This window comes from Pan paniscus, chromosome 1 (assembly GCF_029289425.2).
Source record: "Pan paniscus chromosome 1, NHGRI_mPanPan1-v2.0_pri, whole genome shotgun sequence".
In the NCBI taxonomy this organism is placed as follows: domain Eukaryota; kingdom Metazoa; phylum Chordata; class Mammalia; order Primates; family Hominidae; genus Pan; species Pan paniscus.
In genome coordinates this window covers 121090682-121108261 of record NC_073249.2, presented here as the reverse complement: position 1 = coordinate 121108261, position 17580 = coordinate 121090682, and the positions used below count along the sequence as shown (strand labels likewise).

General features: G+C 36.0%; 1 long non-coding RNA gene across 13 annotated transcripts in view; it reads left to right on the top strand.

Moving 5' to 3' along the window:
• Window positions 1-17580, top strand: part of LOC117974878 (uncharacterized) — a 172625-nt gene that overhangs the window by 82317 nt on the left and 72728 nt on the right. For 6 of the 13 annotated variants that reach the window (XR_008626046.2, XR_008626041.2, XR_008626047.2 and 3 more), the window contains exons 3-6: window positions 5691-5773; window positions 5954-6033; window positions 10644-10754; window positions 11714-11862. This is a non-coding gene — a long non-coding RNA (uncharacterized LOC117974878). The other 7 variants (XR_008626039.2, XR_008626053.2, XR_004665036.3 and 4 more) reach the window with 5 other exon arrangements.

Here is a 17580-nt window from a genome sequence, read left to right as displayed (position 1 = left end):
TTGTGACTCTCAGGAGGTATTGGGGTGCTGCTGCACAATATGGGTGAGAATGGTCAAGTCTGAAATGAAGGAGATCTCATGAAATGCCTCTTAGAGCTCGTATCCTTGCTGATTAGAGTCAACAGACAGCTAATCTGATGGGACAGAACTGCAAATGACCCAGACCATTTAGAAATGAAGTTTCGGGACAACACACCCTACAGGAAATGATGACTATCCAGAAGAATATGGAATGGCTAGTGGAAGAACTTTGGCCCTGACCAGTTAGAGAAATATGCACTGCAATAATTATAAACATTTGTTTTTCACTTTCATATTGTCTGTGTATACATGTATCGATGTATTTCCCTCTCCTATTCCCCTACCATATAACATTGTATGTGTTAGTAGTAGGATTTTTTTATAATTTCAGTGTTTAAGTTTTAATATACAAAACAATATGACTAATTTAAAAGAATAACTTATTTTTGAAAAGCAGCAACCTCTTTTGGGGAGCATGGTTGGCAAGTTTTCAGTTGTACGAGGAGTCTTTTCACATATTAGGCAAAAGCATGGTTTGTTCTTGTCTTTATTTAGAAGTTATTTGCTTAAAGAAAACTGTGTGGGTTAAATTTTGCCAAAGAGTAGATTTTAGTGAATTTGCATTTTATCAGGTTACCTAAGCTAGGACTACGTTTTCCCTAGTTGTCTTTATTGTGTAGTTTTCTGTTAGTATTGTTACAAGACACATTTGATTGCTTTCCAAAAGGCATAAGAGAATCACCAGCTGTACACTTTTATACTCTGAAACCTGTGCATGATACCACAATAGCTTTAGAATGTTGTTGTCACTGATCTAGAGCTCACCTTGCTGCTCGTAACATCTGGACCTCTAGCTCCTGCAAATCTTCTTCAAAGTCTCTGAGTCCTAAGCCAAGTGCACATGTAGCTCTGTGGTGAAAGACAGCAGCTTTCTTAACAAGTCTCCAATAGCTTCAAAGTAAGAGGTGGGAGAAGACAGATATTTCATCCTTTTGGGTTCCAATTTGCTACTAATCTTTTTCATATCCAGATTTTATTTTTAATTACTGTCTGGCCAAGCTATAATGACTTTAGATTCAATGCTAGACACAGGGGCATTAGCCAGCCAAAAATGTCCCATCAACTCCCATGGTTGCTTAAAGTCTAACTTTTGTAAATCATTTATTCTATACCCTTCATCTTGGTTCTTCTTTTCTTTGTACCATGACTGTTACAAATGCTACATAGAAAGACAGTGAAAGTTGCAGCTTGAGCTTCAGAAATTTGATTTGTGAAACATTCATTTAAACGTGCTGAAAGTTTAAAAATGATCAGGTTAACTACAGACCTGCTTGGAAGGTATTCCTGCCCCTTGAGAAAAAGTAAGAGGAACAAATGAAATCAGAGTTAGCTGATCGTAAACTATATTTAAAACTAATAACGAAAAAAGGAGAAAAAGTTAAAGAGAAAAACTAAATTTTCACAGTGGAACTGGCTAAATTTTGACTGTAACTACTTTCTGAATGATAGTATATTTCCATCTTCATTTTTTTCTTTGACAGTCTATTATGATTCACTTTTTTTAGATCACAGAAAACAAAATTTTAAATCATAATCCACATGTAAAATGTATTTGGAGGGTAACACTTCCAAGTGTGTGATCTACTTTGCAAAGTGACACTCATGTAACAGAGACTGTGAATAGCTTGGCCAGGCTTGTTTAGATCAACTTATTGAAAAAAAAAATCCCACAATGCATTCCCAGTGCTGTAACCACATTGTTGATATAGATCTCACTGATTTTGTTCTGGTAGCTCCTCTAAATGTTTAGAGACACTGAAATTACCTTTATCTTTCCCAATTGATATTGGCATGTCAGATCTCATTTCAGGAGTAAGCTTGACAACGATGTGGCTATATCTGTGGATTTTTTAAATTTAATTCTTTCTTTGTCTCTCTACTTTTCTTTCTCCTTTGTTGGGTCTTTTACTGTAGACTTTTAATAATGCTAAGGAAGAGTTCATTTGCTGCTTTCCATTTCTTTTTTAATTACTTGAAATTTTACACCCTGACACAAAAATTTGTACCATCATTTGAACTCAATGTCTTCATGCATAATCTGAGAAAATTTAAGCAAACAGAAAACAAACAAACAAAAAAACACTAGAAATAATTCAATTTTTAAAATCTCTGCACAGATTTCTTTCTACAAAGAATATTACATTTAAAGATTAGAAATCAGAATATATCAATGTGACCTTGGCCTCATTAAGTTTGCAGTAAGATGTCTGTTTTGTGATACAAGTAGTTTTACATCATTTTCAAATTAGATATGTTTTTCTCCTTGCAAATAGGGCTTGTTTTTCCTTAAAATGTAACCCCAGTGATCTATACTAAATGTTTTGACAGTAAGTTCTGACATCATTTCATCTTCCTTTCTTTTAGACCAAAAGCACAATGATGCCTTTCTTTTTACTCACATTTGATGACATCCATAGTGAGAAACAGCAGTTCCACTGTCCAACACCAGGAAATGTTCTGACTGTTTCACCACTCCAGCTAATACTTACAGAGGTGTGGCCTATTCCCACTTGTATTGGGGGCTTTAGAATCCTACTCCTTACATTCCTAAGATTAAAAGACATCTTGTGCTATTTTATGTTCTGAGAAGGATTGATTACCACAAAGACAGATCTATAGGTATGTATGGGTAAGTGAAAGGCTGACAAACAGCATGAGGCATAATCACTTTTATGGTTAGGAATCTAATATGCTGCCAGCAGAGACTTTTCAATTCACACTTCCATTTCCTTTTAACCTTGATGCTTGGGTATGGTGCAGGTAAAATGAGGGCTAGACTGTAAATGAAAATCTTTTATAAGAAAAGGAAAGCTTATTGATGAGCTGCTTCAATCATATCTTTTTGTAGATAAGAAAACTGAGGCTAATGGAAGTGAAATGATGGATAAAATCTTAGAAGAAATAAATGACGGCTAAAAATCTCAAATGGCTAGGAAAAGCTACAAGGAGTCTGGATATTCTCAGGACTGTTATCTGAAAGACTGCATGAAGCAGAACTCATGTGAAGTGTGCCTAGTTACAGACATACAAAGACTCACTCCCTTTCCCTTCAATGACAGTGGTGATCCTGAAAGAGCTTCCACTCACACAGGTCCATAGCTTCCTTCCCCCCTTTGACCTGACACTGGGATATGAAGAGGAAGGATTGGTTTCTTCACTGGTATTCTGAGAACAACCTTATGGATGTCTGAGGGTAGCATAATCCGGCAGTCCTAGGAGCTCAGGTACTATCTAGGATGGCAGACTGCTGTCATTTCAAGCTTTGATCCAAATAACCAAGTCCCTAATTAGCTTCACACAATTGCTCTTTCATTTATCCTCAGTTATCTTTAACATGTCATATGATTTCCTAAAAATCACTGTGTTATACAAAGTCACACACACAATAAAAACAATAGGGTATATGGGGAAAGATGGAATCAAGAGCATGCCTTAGTCAGTTTGGGCCAACATAAGGAATTATCATAGACCGAGTGGCTTAAACAACAAATATTTCTTTCTTACAGTTATGGAGGTTAAAAGTCTGAGATCAGGGTGCCAGAAGTGTTGGCTTCTTGGTGAGGGGTCTTTTCCTGGTTTACAGATAGTTTTCTTCTTGCTGTGTCCACACAGGGTAGAAAGAGAGTAAGTTAACTCTCTGACCTCCTCTTCCAAGGACTCTAATTCTATTCATGAAAGCTCACAATGTAATTACCTCTCAGAGGCCCAGCCTCCAAATAACATCAGGATGGGTACTAGATTTCAACATACAAATGGGGGGAGGGGCACAAACATTCAGTTTATAATAGAACACAATAGTCAAAATAATGTAATAAATAAATAGAAGATAATAACCTAATAGAAATGGTAGCAATAATTGGGGCATGGTGGCTAATGCCTGTAATCCCAGTACTTTGGGAGGCCGAGGTGGGTGGATCACCTGAGGTCAGGAGTTTGAGACCAATCTGGCCAACATGGTGAAATGCCCTCTCTACTAAAAGCGCAAAAATTAGCCAGACATGGTGGTGTGTGCCTGTGGTCCCAGCTACTGGAGAGGCTGAGAGGGGAGAATCGTTTGAATCCAGGAGGCAGAGGCAACAGTGAGCTGAGATCATGCCACTGCACTTCAGCCTAGGTAACAAGAGGGAGGAGGCTGTCTCAAAAAGAAAAAAAAAAAAGCAGGAAAGAGAAAGAGAGAAAGAGAAAGGAAGGAAGGAAGGGAGGGAGGGAGGGAGGGAGGGAAAATAAAAAAGAAAGAAAGAAAAAGAAAGAAAGAAAGAAAGAAAGAAAGAAAGAAAGAAAGAAAGAAAGAAAAGAAAGAAAGAAAGAAAGAAAGAAAGAAAGAAAGAAAGAAAGAAAGAAAGAAAAAGAAAAGAAAGAAAGAAAAAGAAATAGGGAGATGGAAAGGGAAAGGAAGAAGGAAGGAAGGACAAAAGAAACAGTAGCAACATTTTACAAATGTTAAATGATTAACAATGCTCTTTCATTTATCCTCAGTTCTCTTCAACATGTCATATGATTTCCTACGTGCTACAATACTACAATAATATTCCATGTTTCTTTAAAACCACGGGAAACTTGCTTGTGGAAATAGGTGTCAGTCTGGGGCTTATTGTAAAGGTGTAGCAAGAGGATTATTAGAAATCTGACAGAAAGTTTTAATCACAGATGTGATTGACTGTGGCTCATACCAAACACAGTACACCAAGGTATCTGGGAGATGCTTGAGTTATGTATATGTGTGCATTTTTTGTGGTCCTCCACAGCTCAGTTCAGTTGAGTACTATTTTGTTCATTTATCCAGTATTTCTAATGGACAAAGTCAAATATAAGCAAATGCAGTATTTCTACTATGTTTTTTTTCCTAAAATATCAATTATCTTAGAACCAATTTTCATTTTTAAAACCAGCATTATAAGAAAACTGACTATAATTAAAAATGAGTCTTTAGTGTGCAAGAGTTACAAATTTTGCCTAAAAGGTCAAAACTTTGTTAAGGAAATAGACATTAAATAAATCATCAATTGAAGTATGATGAGATTTTATGAAACAGAACTACAAAACATTACAGGAATAAATGCAGGGGTGCTTATTTGGTCTGGGACAGAGATGGGCACTCTGGGCCTATGGAATTTACACTGAGACTTTAAGTGTATGCAGGAGTTGGGGAAGTGAATGAACAAAGATAGTGTTACTGGCAGAGAGAAGATCAAGTTTCAGAGCTTCAAGGCAAAATAATGCAGCATGTTCTAGACAACAGATGGAAGTTTAGTAATTTTGCAATATAATCTTAAGAGAAAACTAGCAGCAAATGGGGTTGTAAATTTAGAAGGGGCTGAGGTAAATATTACACATAAGCATCTATGAAAAGGAGTGAACTTCATTCTAAAATCAGTGCATACCTTTAAGTCTTTAAACAAAGAAATATTAAATAAACTGTTTTAATTATCATGTGTATAGTTTGGAGAACAATTTGGATTACAGCAAGATTAGAAACAAATGTGGCAGAGTTTGTCAGCTGATAACACACAACAAAAAAGCTTTCTTCTAAGAACAGTGCTACATTATTTTCCAGGCTTCCTTCACTTGATTCAGGGAAGTGACCATTTTATTTTATTTTTTTCAAATAGAATGTGAGTGGAAACTATACGAGCTGCTAATGGGACAAGGCATTTAAGAATCATCCGAGTTCTTCTCTTCTTGCTGGCTGGAGGTAAATACCATTGTGGAGCCACAATATGGAAAGAGGCTGGGCCCCCAAACTGCTGCATGAAAAATAGCTGCTTGCAAATCAAGAACACTCAACTTGGATTTTTATTGATAGAATGCTTTCGTTGTGCTTGAGTCATTGTACTTTGGGGTATAAGTGGAGGATCTTTCTTTTCTTTTACAGCTAAGAATTCAAGAACAAACACCAGCAAAGAGATTCAATACAAATATCCAATTTTGAGATAAGGGACGGATAACCATAGTGTGAGTTGAGCCACAGAAATGTGGATGAATTCAATAAATATTTGGATGATTGTTTAACATTACTTCATAATTGATGGGAATAAAAAAGTATAACAAAGAGAAGAAATCAAGGCTGCAGCATGACAAAAGATTTATATTTTAACTTCAAGAGATCACACATACTCTGTTTTTTCCTCTACTGAAAGATTAGACTAACAATCCAATTTACCTGGACAAAATAAGTTTCTGGGAGATTCTGAAAGTTTGTTATCTTCCTTATCCTTGCCTTTTTGTATTTGAGAATTATATCACCATTCTCACCATTCTAGGATGTTTTCACTAATAATTTTTGAGATTTAATTTATAAATATCAAGCTTCCTGGTTCTTGAAACCTACCCATAGTTAACAACTGATTCCTAGTTCTAGGGTTAACAACTGATTCCTAGTTTCAGGGTTTTCCTGAATATTATCTTTATGCCAGCTTTATAGCATTTTGGAAGGCTCATTTATCCCACATTATGATATTCTCCTGCTTTCAATTTCTCTGTGTCTTCTCGTTTCTCTTAAGGCTAAGCTGGACATTGCAAACAGGGTAGTCTCTTCTATCTTGCCCAGCCTTTTCTCCTATCCCATTTTTGCATTCTCTCTATTCTCTGATCACAGAATTGTTTTCATTTCTGAAGGTACAACTAGTGTCACATCTTATGCACATGCTGTTCCCTTTACTAGGATTATACTTTCCCTTAAATTATCTACCCTTTGCTTGCTTTATTCTGACTTAACTTCAGATTATGGCTCAAATGTATTTCCTCATAGAATTCTTCCTTGACACCTCATAATAAATAAAGTTCACCATATTAAATGCTTTCTTCTCTCCCTGTACATGTTTCTTTTTAAAGATATTGTTGTTTATTAACTACCTGTGTGATTATTTAATAATACCTTACTCAACATTTCCTCAGCTCCCTGAGGTCAGAGATTATGTATTTTGCTCTCCATGGCCTTCCTAACATCAAGCACAGTGACTAGTAAACAACTGGTTGTTACAGATATCAACAGTCAGCTATCTGGCACCCATTTCTCACATATGCTGATTGACAGAGCCCCTGTTTGATTCAGGTGTGCATGATACCCATGTACGACTCCGGGACCATATTTCTCATTTCAACTCCTGAAGTAAGTTTTCCTTGATTTAAGCTGATTGTTATGAGCCAATTCCTTTTGTAAATGATTGGCTTAGGCCAGGTATCCAAAACGTTCTGTCTGAGAAGACTTGGAAATCTACTTGGAAATTTCCAGGATAGCTTTCCTTGCTCTTAAAATGTGATGCATAAAAAGAAACAGTACTGTTTCTGAATCCTTCCTGAGTTCATTAGGGGAGCTAAGTAGAGATGACATGGCCGGAGGATGTAAAACATTCAGGTGTCGATTAACATTATTAAGCTACCAAATTAGTCCATTTTAAAGGTACATTACCGTAAAAACTTTATGTGACGGCCGGGCGCGGTGGCTCACGCCTGTAATCCCAGAACTTCTGGAGGCCGAGGCAGGCGGATCACGAGGTTAGGAGATCCGGTCCATCCTGGCTAACACGGTGAAACCCCGTCTCTGCTAAAAATACAAAAAAGTAGCCGGGCTTGGTGACGGTCTCCTGTAGTCCCAGCTACTCGGGAAGCTGAGGCAGGAGAATGGCGTGAACCCGGGAGGCAGAGCCTGCAGTGAGCCGAGACCACGCCACTGCACTCCATCCTGGGTGACAGTGAGGCTGCGTCTCAAAAAAAAAAAAAAAAAAAAAAAAAAAACTTTATGTGACCAAAAAAATCTTCAAGTTCACCGAGAACTCCATTTCCCATGTCTAGAAGTTTTCTAACAGTATTTAAAAGTACTCAACAAATATTTCTTGAATAAATGAAAAGTGTCTATGTTTAGTGCCTAATAAACAATATGCACAGTACATGGTTGTACTTCCAAGCCTTGGCGGTGATGTTCACTGAAAACCTTTCTTATTTATACATGACAAACTCCCAGTCTTTCAAGAGTCAAAGTAGGTCCCTATCTCCAGGATACTCCTTCTCTCACATTGTTAGGTTAGCAGCTCCTCCATTATACTCTAAAACTAAAATTAGTTTAGATTTCTACCATTGCCTGTATTCCTATAATATATTTAATTGCACTTCCCACATTCAACCAAATATATCCTGAAGGAAGGGGCTGCCAAGACTAAGGCAGAACTTGGCCTTTAGTACATGATGAATATATAAAGTCTCTCCAGGGGAAAAAGAGTTGCGTGAATGAAATAACCAAGAAAACCTCTGGAAAACAAGTGGAAACTGGGCTTATTGTAATAATGTGTAAAAGGGCAAAGAACAATGCTATAGCAGATCACAAAAGGGAAGAAAACAGAGTTGTTTCTCCAGGATACTGGTGGTTTAAAAATTAGCGTACATATTGGTAAAGAATACCATGCAAGAAATATTGAGAAACAAAATCACATGAGAGCAACATCTGAATGTCAGTGCAAGGAAATTGAAATTTACTTTACAAGTGTAGGAAGGCTATGTTAAGAATACTCATATAATAATGTTCTATAAAAAGAGTCAGTGATGTTGGTGAATGATACATAAAATGTTAAATGTAATAGCCACACAAGGAATATAAGTGTTGAAAATAGGTGGTGATGTTACAAATAGAAAGGGACAGATACAAGGAAAATGTCTTGTACTTAAATAATGAAAAACTGCACTAATACTACATACCTATCAGAATGGCCCAAATCCAGAACACTGAAAACACAAATGTTGGTAAGGATGTGGAGAGAAAAAGGAATTCTCATTCATTGCTATGGAAATGGAAAATGGTACAGCCTCTTTGGAAGACAGTTTGGCAGTTTCTTACAAAACTAAACATACTCATACTATACAGTCCAGCAATCACACTTCTTAGTATTTACCCAAAAGAGTTGCAGCATGTTCATGCAAAAAAAAAAAAAAAACTGCACACAAATATTTGTAGTAGCTTTATTAGTAATTGCCAAAACTTGGAAGCAAACAAGATGTCCTTCAGTAGCAGAATGGATAAATAAACTATGGTACATCCAGAAAGTAAAATATTATCAAATATTTAATAGAAGTGAGCTAATAAGCCATGAAAAACATAGAAGAATCTTATTAATAAATTCATATTACTAATGATGGAAGTCAATTTGAAAGGCTGCATATTTACTGTGATTCCAATTATATGACATTCTGGGAAAAACAAAACTATGGAGATAGTAAAATGAACAGAGGTTGGAGGAAAGGGAGGGTTAAATAAATAGAGCATAGAGAATTTTTAGGGCAGTGAAACTCCTCTGTGTGGTATTATAATGGTGGATAAGTGTTACTATATATTTGGCAAAATCCATACAATGTTTAACACCAAGATTGAGCCTTGGCAGGACGTTGTGGCTCATAATTGTAATCCCAGCACCATGGGAGACTGAGACGGGCAGATCACTTGAGGTCAGGAGTTTGAGACCAGCCTGGCCAACATGGTGAATCCGCATCTCTGCTAAAAATACAAAAATTAGCCAGGTGTGGTAGGGCGTGCCTGTAATCCCAGCTACTTGGGAGGCTGAGGCAGGAGAGTCACTTGAACCCGGGAGGCAGAGGTTGCAGTGAGCTGAGATGGCACCACTGCATTCCAGCCTGGGTGACAGAGTTAGACTCCATCTCAAAAACAGAAACAAAAACAAAAACGAAAAAACAACAAACAAAAAAAGAGTGAGCCCTAATGTAAATGATGTACCTTGAGTGATAGTGATTTGTCATTGTACTTTCACCATTTGTAACAAATGTGCCTGTCTGGTGAAGGATGTTGGTAATAGGAGAGTCTATGTGTGTGTGGGAGCAAGGGGTATAATAAGAAATTTTTGTACCTTCCCCTCGATTTTACTGTGAACACAAAGCTGCTATAAAAAATAGTCTTTAAGAATATAGTATCTAATCAATAAGTTTTTGTAACTGAGTTTATCCACATGTTTAAATTACAATGAAGTAAAGAACATAGTTTTTGGGATTGAATAATCCTTTGTTGCATGTTCTTCTGAAAAAATAAAATTGAAATAATTATCACTTACCATTTTGAATGTTCATACGATGCAAATCATTTATTTTCTTATCAAATATATTTATTGAATTTCCACCAACTGCATAGCTTAACAATAATCTTTGTGGTGGTAGTATTCTGCTTATTTTTAATAAAAAATTACACTGACATAATATATAAAGCAGTGAAAAACAACTGTGCGATATTATATGCTTATGTATGTCTTAATTTTGAAATGTTATGAGCAAGAGGAGATGCATTCCCCCAAATATGAAATTGAAATTCAGTGTCATCTCTTTTCAGTTTAACTCAGTGTTCTGATATAAATAATTTAATTGCCAGACCACCTAGATAATAAAACAGAAAATACTATGTATGTGTGAGCGTCCTTCAAGGGAATTTAAAAATAAATTTTATTGAGAAATGAACATGACTAATTAGACCATAAAGTGTTCATAAGTTTGTATGTTTACAAATAGAAATATGGAGGAAATTTTAAACTCATGGAAATCTTATTCAAATCATGTCCCTCTACTCCCTGCAGGCATGCCCTCAGATATTTTAATCTTTATGAAACATTTGAAGACCTCGAGAAAGTACAATACCCTTGGTTCTACACAGATGCTGTCATGAATTCATCTTATATCAGTTTCATGTAAGTCATTTTACTTTCCTGCCCCACTTTTATCATTTGTCAACTCAAAGACATCAATTATGTCATCACTAAGATGCCTCACATGATTTCTGAAGACAGGAAATCCTCAGAAGTTGACATGTAATGAGAGAAATAATAAACATCAATAAAATATTCCCAGGTTTTTATGAGATTATTTTAGATAAAACACTTAATTGATAAGTGAATAACTGAAAACTTCAGGTTCTCAAATCAAACTAAATGAATATTTTATCACTTCTCTTCAAACTTTTGTTATAGCAAAATGATATTAAGTTATCTGTGTACTTGCTTGGATTCAAAAGGTCAGCATCCCTTTCATGAGGAAAATTTTGTCATGCCTCATATTAAACACAGAGTCAACATTGATACTTCGCTGTTTTTAATGAATGATGGGGCTACTGACAATATAATGAGCTCTTATTCCTTGAATACAAACTTTTATTTTAAATCAGTTGCTTGTCTTCTTGTAACACTCAGAATTCTTATTTGCAAAGTTAGCCCCTTTACTAGTTGCTCCCCACCATTTCCAATATACAACCAGATAGATTTGAGAAACTGCAATCATTCACAAGGCTTACATATGGACAATGTGTATCAAAAAGTATTTCAAGATTGTTTCAAATATTATCTCAGTAATAAGGTTTGGCCTAATATTTTCCATTTGTTCTTTTATTGTTTCTATCTGTCATGCACAGCCACGTGTGATAAGCAATTACAGAAGATCCTTTATGAAATTGCATTATGTTGTGCTGTGTTCTGTGTTATGCGTAACCCAAGGCGTTTATCTTTACAACACTGAGTCAATTAAAAGAATATGGAATAGTTAGAGGATAATAAGAGCAAGTAATTCAACAATTTGACATTTAACTCTTAGGACTGATTCTCAAGGTTATAGCAAATAAAAAGTGTTTTCTGTCCTTTTTTGTCTTTGTGTTTAGAAATCTGAGAAAACAAACTAGAGAGAAGGCAACACATATTTCATTTTAGCTGTGAGCAACTTCCATTGTGAATCAAGGATTCATTCAAAATACATCTGGTATGAGGTTTTGCTTTTCACAGAATGGCAACATCTAACCTCATCACACAGGTGAGGACAAAGCAATTGTATCTTTTAGAGAGGCACACATTTTAAAACTTCAGATGTGGGTTTTCAGATGTAGGAAAAAAAGCTTTGTAATTTCTCCTATAAAAAAGCCACCACTCACCTCTATCTTGGGTGTGCTACATGAAGCACACCAAGGAATATGAAGTTCAACTCTGTGATTATGATTTTCAAATGTTAAATAAATAAACAAATATGGTGAACTCTCCTCATTTGTTTCCCTTTGGTAGAGAAAAACAGGGCAAAAATGAAGTACATCCTGGTATAGAATTTATAGTGTGACATACAAAATGTGAGATTATGTGTTCTTCACATTGCTTGCTTTATCTAAATTTCATGTAGATATATGGACAAGACCCCATTCATCTTATGACTACAGTATATTGCACTTGAAAAAAAATAGTGTTCTTAAGCTTCACCTTTTTACAGAATCCATGTAGTCAAATACCATTGAGGATAGTTGAGTGGTCACTATGTTGTAATATCAGACAAAGATGACAGTGAATCTGCAAAAGAAGAAAGCATTCTGAGAACCACTGATTCCAGAGCAGGTGAAGGTAAGAGTATATTTCAAAACAGAACACAAAAGAATCTATGCTCATAGGCTATATTTCGAAGGATAGATTTTTCAAAAATCTTTCCAATAATTAATAATCATGGGATTTAGAGTTCTAAAACTATGTTTCTACCCATTATATGCATAGAGTAAAACTATTAAACAATTGCTAGGTGTCTAATTTATGCTATGAGTAATCAGAATGTTGAGAAAATAACTTTCATTGGATATAATCATAAAGCAACATTATTTCCTAAACTGCATTGGGGGAGTTCTTTCTTGGGTACTAGATACAAACAGGCAGTTCCATGCCTTTGCAGATAATTCTTAGATTAAATACAAATAATATTAATCCAGGCTGGGCGCGGTGGCTCATGCCTGTAATCCCAGCACTTTGGGAGGCCGAGGTGGGTGGATCACAAGGTCAGGAGATCGAGACCATCCTGGCTAACACGGTGAAACCCCATCTCTACTAAAACTACAGAAAATTAGCTAAGTGTTGTGGCGGGCGCCTGTAGTCCCAGCTACTCGGGAGGCTAAGGCAGGAGAATGGTGTGAACCCGGGAGGCGGAGCTTGCAGTGAGCCGAGATCGCGCCACTGCAGTCCAGTCTGGGTGACAGAGCGACACTCCGTCTCAAAAAAAAAAAAAAAAAAAAAAAAAAATTAATCCAAAGGTCACTATAAGTTTCAAACAATGTCAAGGTATTTTGTTCACTCCTATATAATAGTCAAAACTCTTACCATTTGATCTAAAATGAAATATTCCCTCTATCGGCCAGGTTTGCAGTCTGTGGAAGGGATGAATCCTTATCTTTCCACTACTTATTCAGCTCATATTTGATATTTCTGAACACTCTGGAAGTGAAGTGAATATTGAAGAGAGTAAAGAGATAAGAGAAGGGGCAGCAAAGTTCTTACTTAACTGCTACAGTCAGCAACTGACTCTAAGCTTTGTAGACCTGGCTTTAAAGCTTCCTTTCTCTTATAGGGGACTTTAATGGTGTAGCAGTGATATTTTCTGTGTAGCAAACCATCTCAACACTTACTACCTTAAAACAGCAGCTCTTTATTATATCCCATGAGTCAACAGGTCAGCTGTGTAATTCTGCTGATTGGACCAGACTTCTCTTATCTTGGCTGGGTTCTGTCAAAAGTCAGATGGTGGCTCCATTGGGGCTGAATAGCCTCAGAAAGCCATATGTGTGTTTGCAGGTGGGTTGACTGTCATCAGAGACAACAGGTTTGATTGGGTCATGTGCCTCACCTTTCAATAGTGTAGCTTCTTCCCATGACAAAGTACAAAAAGCAGTAAAAGAGAAGGTAAGCCCCAATGCAAAAGTGCTTTTCAAATTGCTGCTTATGATGTTTGCTTTTATCCCACTGGCAAAAACAGATCACATGACCAAATATGAGTCAGCATGAGAAGGGGTTACCAGGGTGTGAATGCAGGAATGTGGAAGAAATTCCAAGATTTCACTGCAACATTGTACCACCTATGATCTCTTCAGAGACACTGTCCCTTATCTGTCATGTTTGCTTTTCTTGATGCAGATGGCATATTTCCTCTCTTAAAGGATCCACTGCTATCCTTGGTTTCTCTTTGATAAGGTTTCCAGACTATGGGAAGCCCTCTTGGACACGATCCAAGATACACTAAGGTGACCTGTCTTAGTCACATGACTGATAGCTGGTCTCTATAACACATCTGTATCCTTTGTCCAGTCAAACTCTGGGAAATACAGCCTCAGCCTAATGAAATCACCCATTTACTTCCAGATGTGGAAGAACTAGCTACCCCACCTCTCCCCATTTGAATTTACCAGCAGGACAAAGACAGGTCCATTATATTACCCCAACTTCATAGCATATCAAACTCTCTACACAGTCCTGATGAAGCCAGTCCTACTAAGCTTGAGATAAGGGTCAGGAACCCATATCTCTTTGCACTTGGGAATGTTTGGACTCATAGTTTACCAAAAGTTCTCTCTAAAATATATCTTTAAATCTCTCTTAATTACCAACAACATAATTTATTAACAACCTGGATCTAGGTGAGAATTAATAATTTTGTAATCAAATTTGTCTTTTAAAAATATTCATCTTAGTATGACACTTCAGTTTGGAGTTTCATAAATATCATTTCTATGGTCTCTTGGTTCCTCAGTTACAAATGCCAAATTAACATTTTTAATGTGGAAAGTGACAAAATTGGGGAAACAATTAGGCATTGTAACTCCAAGTAAAAAATAATGATAAAATAAATTATAATAAAATTGTATTTAATTTTGTACTTATCGATTTAAATTCACCATTGTAGACTGGGCAGAGTATCTTAAAGATCACTCTTAAATCACTGTATTACCTCTTTCACCCAGATCTACATCAATTAAACATATGGTGGTTGTGTTCCTTATGCCTTTATCTAGGTAAACAGTAGAAATATTAAAGACTAGAGAATCAAAATCAAAGTTCCCAGTCTTGCCATGAGTGAATATCCTCATTGTTGAAATAAAGCCATTCATAATTTATTAAGCAAATATTCTAGATCATTACTATAGAAATTGCTAAAAGGAAAAAAAAATCACATGAAAACTTTAAAGAAATGGATTGAGTTATTAAACTGCAGGATTTGACACATGGTAAAGAAGCAACAAATATTAGCATTCATACAATTATGATATCAAATACCCAATAATGTTTCCAAGGATCCTTAAATTAGCAATTGCTGAAGTTAGGTTTAAATCTCTCATGTGTTCTTTCATCTATATATCCAAGCCCTCCATCCCACACAACACTCAACCAACATCTAACCACACAGATTCTTACAGTTCATTTTTCTTGAAATAATTATTTTAAATATTACTTCTCCATGACATATTTATTGTACTGGGGACAGAGTAAGTGTTCAGGAGAATAGCAAGCTAACGGTTCCTAGCTTTTCACATGACACAAAGTTGCCGCTACACTTTGAGCAATATTTCTTAGACTCTCCCAAATCCCACACCAGATGTCACATACACTTTACTGTCTGATAATTACTTCTTTCTCTCCCATTTTTCTACTCTTCTTACATTTTGAGAAGACAGACCTTAACTGTCTTGCTTAGGACCACCTCTTTCATCCTAGACAGACTTTCTAGATTTCTTCCTTCCCTTTACCCAGTGGGAAGCTCTTCACAGGGAGCTGAAGACTCTAAGTAGGCACTCATATGGCTTAACCATAGGAATCCTGTGACTCTTTTGTATTTGTTTCTGTCTTACCACTGAACCAAAAAGCGATGTATTTCCATCTCCTTACTTTCATCTTTCCACAGAAGACAATGATTCCCACATCTCTTCAAACACCTGAGTATCTTCTTCACTAAGTCTTCTTTCAAGAAAGTGTTCTGGGATTTTTTTTCCCCAATTCCTCCTATCTTCTCCACTTAGAATACAGTTAATTAGTTTCACTTATTTTGATGTTCTTTTTTTTTCTTTCTGAGATATCTAGAAACCATGTAATATTTCTTCCAGGTGAGTCACTATTATTTTTCCTTGCTTTTAATACTTCCTTCAGTTGGCACCTTAGCACTCATATATAGTTTGTTTTGTTAGAATTCACACTATTGTCTCCAACTGGAATGAGAGTAAGGCTTGCTCTTGCTTACCATGGTAGCTGAAACCTAAAAAGTGTTGGGTACATAGTAAGCTAAAAAGTGATGGAGACGTAATTAAAGTGATGGATACATAGTAAGCTCTTTATGAATGATTGAATCACTAGGTAAATTAATGAATATTCTTTTTCTACTTGAGTGTCCATGTACCACAATATTACAAGTCATTTTAATCAAAATAGTTAACCCACTAATCTTCCTAAAAAGCGATTTTATATATAACACTTCTATTATCAAAAGATAAATTTTATTCATCACTTTAAACAGAATCCAAACATTCTGGCCTGTGTCCAGTCATTTGTATCATTTATTGAATTCCTGCAATATAAAAGCATTGTGGAGTCCAAATACATCCTACCGCTCTTCCAGTCAAGTGAGAAACACTATGAAAGCACATAGTAGTATAAGTCACAGTAGGAAAATCATACCAAAAGAGAAATATAAAAATAAACTTTGGTAATGTTTAGGTAGTTACCATAAATAGCTACTACCTGGGGAAGGATTCAGGGAAAGTAAAATGAAAAAAAATTCTTTCTCTCTCTTTTCTTCCTTTCTTTTTTTTCTCTTTCTTCTTTCTTTCTCTCTCATTTATTCTTTCTTCCTCTCTCTTTCTCTTTCTTTATTTCTTTCTCTCATTCATTCTCTTTCTTTCTTTTTTTCTCTCTTTCTCTAGCTTCCTTTCTATTTTCATTTATTTACTTTCTTCTTTCTTTTTTGCAAAGTCTGCTGGAAAGGAGAAGAGAATTTAGGGAGAACTAAATAGTAGACATAGGACACAGAAATATGAATAACAAGTTTTCCAGTTTCCCATTGGAAGATAATCTGGGCACACTTCAAATTCTATTCAATTTTTCCTTGTTCTCTATATATTTTTGCATCTACATCACAGTTGACATCCTTCCTTGAATTTGAATCACTATAGTCTTAATCTTCCCTAAATTATATTTCAATATCCTTATGTCACATGCAAAAAAGACACTCAGTAAATTCTCTTGCTAATGATATATTATAAAGTAATTAAAAATGAACAAACAAACATTGGTGAAGCTTCCTGAATCCTGAAACCAAATATTAAGGGCAGTTCAACAATTATTTGGACTCTGTTGAGATTAGAAAGATAGGTGGAGGAAAATAAGCACAGGTCAATAACTTCAGGTCTCTTCTGAACCTTTGAACCTTTGGTTTCTTGCTGAGCACCTAGAAAATGACCAGGTCAATACTCATGCTGTGGTCTGAAAATGTGTGTCTCTCCAAATTTTATATATCAAAATCTAATCCCCAATGTGTTGGTCATAAGAAGTGGTGCTTTTGGTAGGGAGTAGGTCATGAGGATAGAAACCTCATGTATGGCAATATTGCCCTTTTAAAAGAGGCTTGTGGGAGCTTGTTTGCAACTTCTACCAAGTAAGATCACAGAAGGCAGTATCTAAGACGAAAAGGCTCACTAGACATCAAATCTGCTGGTGTCTTGATCTTGAACTTCTCTGCCTCCAG